The sequence below is a fragment of the Musca domestica genome, unplaced genomic scaffold, assembly GCF_030504385.1.
Source record: "Musca domestica strain aabys unplaced genomic scaffold, Musca_domestica.polishedcontigs.V.1.1 7, whole genome shotgun sequence".
In the NCBI taxonomy this organism is placed as follows: Eukaryota; Metazoa; Arthropoda; class Insecta; order Diptera; family Muscidae; genus Musca; species Musca domestica.
Genome location: NW_026712383.1, coordinates 3,897,446 through 3,902,658, shown reverse-complemented (window position 1 = coordinate 3,902,658; position 5,213 = coordinate 3,897,446). Strand labels below are relative to the sequence as shown.

At 33.0% G+C, this 5,213-nt stretch overlaps 1 long non-coding RNA gene across 1 annotated transcript; it reads left to right on the top strand.

Moving 5' to 3' along the window:
- Positions 1-1,916: 1,916 nt before the first annotated feature.
- On the top strand, positions 1,917-4,726 carry LOC131806105 (uncharacterized). The gene is made up of 4 exons (XR_009343970.1): positions 1,917-2,255; positions 2,480-2,564; positions 4,488-4,511; positions 4,573-4,726. It is a non-coding gene; the product is annotated as an uncharacterized LOC131806105 (long non-coding RNA).
- The last annotated feature ends 487 nt before the right edge of the window (positions 4,727-5,213 follow it).

Sequence of the window (5,213 nt, the reverse complement as noted above, 5' to 3'; positions counted from 1 at the left end):
TGGAAGTCTCTGTGACAGTTTGTCTAAAAATTGTTATTTGTATGTCATAATGGGTCCTAGCTTCGGTGGCGGAACATAGTACATATGTGGATCCACGTTTTCGTATATCCTCCCTATATTGGTACCTTCCAATATTTGGCGTTTTGATAATTTTTGCCACATTTTTCACAGATTTGTCTAAAAATTAGTTCTACCTCCGGTGGCCATATATTGAATATTTAGGTCCACGTTTTCCGTTTCGATGTACGATATATTGATAATCTAGTCACATTTCGGCCCGGCCGAACTTTATGTTTCTTTACTTGTTTTTATTTCCATTAAGACTCATTTTGTAAAATATAAATTTTCTGGAGTGTGTAAAGTAATATGTAATACATTGTTGTAAAACCAAAAAAAAAAAAAAAAAACTTTCACTTTTGTAAGTCCTTTTTGGGTATCAAAAGCATTCTACTTAGATTTAAATTTATCTGGCCAAAATGTAGTTAATTTTTCAGCAAAATGTATTCATACCAAACTCATTAAATTGTGTATGGAAATCCAAGGATTATAAATCCATCCTTATTTTCTTCTAACAAATTTAACTTGGGACATATGTATTTTACCGACATCATCTCCCAAAACGTTATGACAAAAAGCAAAGAAAGTAATGCAAACTCTTGCCTTGGATATACCTAATAGGTCTTAATATTTGAATATTCGGTGGATGAACTGAGGACGTACCTGGAAATTGTATGTTTAAACATTTCTTAACCAAGTATATCAAACAATCAGAATCACTGCTTAAAAAGTATTGACAAACAACATTTTAAAATTATTGTTACTTTTTATTCTTATCTACTAAATTTATGTTTTTGTCAACAATCTGCATCATAACAATTAATTATAATGCTAATGATTATGTTTTTAATTATATTGTTTCTTGCTTTCGAGTATTTCAATTATATTGTTCTGTTATCACATGAAAGGAAAATAGAACTTTCGGTACTTCCTGATTTGGTGACATGCATATGCATAAAATCGATGGTCAAAAATAGTGTAGTAGTAGTAGTAGAAATAGAAATAGAGTAAAGCTAATACAATGAAAGAAATTTAGCTAGATTTAAATTTTACCTATGAACACACATTCTTGTTAATTGTCCTTCTTCGTAGGCGTTTGTCCAATTTATCCTTATATACTTTTACGTTAATTAATTGTTCGCAATATTTCCGAAAGCAAAAATTATCATATCGATCAATTACTCAAATAGTGGTATAATTAAAACAAGTAAAGAAACTGTAAGTTCTGACTCCTCGAAATACTCATGTCAGGCCCAACAAAGTATATATATTCTTGATCTGCGTAAAATTCTAAGTCGATTTAGCGATGTCCGTCTGTCTGTCTGTTGTAATCACGCTATCTTTCGAATGAATTAAGATAGATGGCTAAAATTTTGCACACATGTTTATTTTTCCAATAGGCAGGTTAAGTTCGTAAATGGGTCATGTAGGTCCACGTCTTCGTATAGCCCCCATATATCAGTACCTCCCTATATTCGGTATTTTCATGATTTTAGTGACATTATTCACCGGAATTGTTTGAAAATTGGTATTTGAAGTTCGTAATGAATACTACAGTCTAAGATAGAAAATTGTCTGTGCAAGTCCATGTCTTCGTATAGCCCCCATATAACGGTACCTCCTGATATTCGGTATTTTGGTGATTTTAACGACATTATTCACGGGAATTGTTACAAATTTGGTACTTGAAGCTCAAAATGGATACTACACCCTAAGGCAGAAAATTGCCTGTGCAGGTCCACGTCTTCGTATAGCCCCCATATAACTGTACCTCCCTATATTCGGTATTTTGATGATTTTAGCGACATTAGTCACCGGAATTGTTTCGAAATTAGTGTTTGAAGTTCGTAATGAATACTACAGTCTGTGACAGAAAATTGTCTGTGCGGGTCCAGGTCTTCGTATAGGCCCCATATATCAGTACCTCCCCATATTCGGTATTTTGACTGATTTTAGGTACAATACCCACCGAAATTGTTTGAAATGTGGTATTTGAAGTTTTGAAGAAATTGTAATAAAAATATGATGTAAACAAACGTGAAAATTTTGTTTTAAGATTTGCTCCCAATCTTTCAATTGACTTGCAGAGCGAATTGTCTGCAAAAATCTTACAAATAATTAACACTTAAAGCTAAAATAAATAAAAAACATATCGTTAAATTGTTGACTTACGATGAACTTAAAATAAACAAAATAAAGTACATACGTACAAATTAAAAATTGAATATGCAATAACATCGAAAAGCGATTTGCTAATAAAAACAGTGATTGCAAAAGTATGCTAATCATACATTCTCGATACCTTATGACAAAGGAAGTGACATACACAATAAAATAAAGTACTGTTGTGGGAGATCTTAAGCCTAGTAATGTAAATATCACAGATTTGTTATTTAATACTATTATCCCCTGTGCATTCCAGGTATTGTCTTGGTGAAAAAGTTTGGTGTTGAATATTGCCCAGAATCATTGTCAAATCTTACATTTATGATACCTATAGTAGAAAGGTAAGCAGCTTCTGTCCAATTTGTATTTTCTTCAGCAGTAAATAATTCATTCAACAGAATGTTGTCATGTGCAGCTAAGTTTTCTACAAATCTTTTTTGCAGGTTTAGGGTATAGCTGCAAAATGGCACAATATTGGCGGTGCTGTAAATGTGGTGGTTAGAGAACCTTTTAGTTGGATTTTGAAAGTTTTGACCAACACATTTTCTTAGAATCGTCCTCTCAAACGTCTCAATTTCTTTAGCTACATATGGCGAAATGGTGAACCAAATTGGGAATCCATATCCAATAATTGGCCGGATTGCAACTTTATAAAGTAGCAGCTTAGTATTTTGCGGCAGATAAGTATTGCACATTAATGTGGACAAACGTCCAGCAGTTATCTTGGCCTTTTTCAATGATGCTCTGGCGTGTTCATTAAATTTAAATAATTTATTTATATGTATTCCCAAATATTTGAAGGAATCTCGGAATGGAATTTCTATGCCATCCAGTAAGAGACGCAGATTCTTCGCTTCGGGAACAACGCTTCTATGACATTTCCCAGATGCGTTTCTAATACATACTGCTTCCGATTTAGATGCGTTTACTGTGATTCCCCATGTTTTATAATATTTACTTATATCGCCAAGGTGAAGAGCGGCTTGCTTTAAGGCTTCAGTGGGTGAGTTATGGTGACTATATACCAAGCAATCGTCAGCATACAATATGGCTTTTGAATTTTCTGTTTGATGGGGGAAGTCGTGAAGGAAAAGATTAAATAGAAGGGGCGACAGGACACTACCTTGAGGAACTCCACTCGATATAGATCCAAAACTGGACAGACAATCATTAATTGTGACAGTAAATTTCCTATCTGTCAAGAAATTTTGGAGAATTTTGATTAAGAATGGGTCCACACTAAGTTGTATTAATTTATAGATTATCCCCTTGTGGTACACAGAGTCGAAAGCCTTTTGAATATCAAGGGAAATCGCTACAGTGCAGATCTTTTCTCTCAGGTTACTTGTTATGTCTTCACGAAACTTCGATAATGCATGGTTTGTTGAGTGTGCCGCTTTAAAGCCAAATTGCCAGTCGGGAATCGGATGTATCACAAACTCATTCTCTAATTTTTCTCGTAGAATTCTCTCAAAAACTTTTCCAATATTGGATAACATAGATATTGGACGGAACTCTTGAGGTGTTATACTGTTTATTTTCTTCTTGATTGGTATAATTTTTGCAATTTTCCATGACTTAGGGAAGTATCCATTATTCAAACAGTTGTTGAATATAATTGTTAAGAATTTTAAAGATTCATCAGAAAAATTCTTTAGTACATAGTTTGATATTCCATCTAGACCGGACGATTTTTTTCTATTCAGACTTACAATGTGCTTTTTTATAGATGAGACATTTGAAAAGTGGTAATTGTCTGAATTGTGTAATGAATTAAATCCATCATCAAATGTGTATATATGGTTAGCAATTGGAGTGAAATAACTTTGTATTCGGGATTCAATGTTAGGTGGTGGTAACTCTGGAATATTTTCACAGAAAAAGTCGCTGTAATAGTCATGGAAGGCGTTTGAGATCTCTCCACCTGTAGTAAAAGCCACATTATCTATTTGTAGCTGTTGGCAAAATTGTGTTTTAGATTTTCCAATTAGTTTGCTGACTTGTTGGAAAGCTGATGGACTGGGTTTTATATTTTTTAATTTAGAGTTAAAAACTTTAGCCTGCTCTTTGTAAAGAAGGTCCCGTATAATGTTTTTGAGTAGCTGTATTTGTTTGGACAATATATTATATTCAAAATTTGTTCTGTTGCCATTTCGATGAAATATTTTTTTAGGTCTTTTTGCCATTGATCTTTTATTTTATAAAACCTCTTTATATTTTCAGGTAAAAGGATTTGCTGATTTTTTACTTCAATTGTTTTGCAGTGCTGTTTGTGTATGTTATGAAAGGTATTTTCAAAGATATTTATGCAATTGTCAACTTCATCATTAACAAGATTTCTGTTTGCAGGTGGTAAAATGGATTCCAATGCAGAATCAAACTGTCGACGAAACATACTCCAATCCGTGGACTTATAAGAAACAACCACTCTGGGAGTTTTGAGGACAATACCACCTGTATTGAACGAAATATCCAATTTGAGAGGGTAATGGTCAAAAAATGAGGGAATACTGGTTATTTTGTAGTTGCCTGCATCAGTATCTATCAGTTTTGAGCTGACCAAAAAATGATCCAAATAAGATGGACCATTAGGGTATGAAGGAGAAGAGTCACATATTCGAGTAACGTCTGTGGCATTATCAAGCAACCAATTGTAAAGTGTCCCAAAACATAACAAGAGTAAATTCCACATGCTTTACCTGATCCATTTTCCTTTGTTGTTCCCTATTAAAGTATGTCTGTATTTTTTTCATTAGGTTTCGTTTTTTTTTGTTATAAACCTGCAATAAAAATTTATTAATAATTGTTAATTATTTTATAAAATATTGTTTGATTATCTATCCATTGCGTCCACTTTGTTTACAAAATTTTTCACTTTGTTTACAAATTATGAAAACAGGCAATGAAGCATAATAGAGTACATTGCTGCCATGTTATTTGCAACGACGTTAATAAATAAGAACTAGCCAGCGGCTAATATAAAATAAATA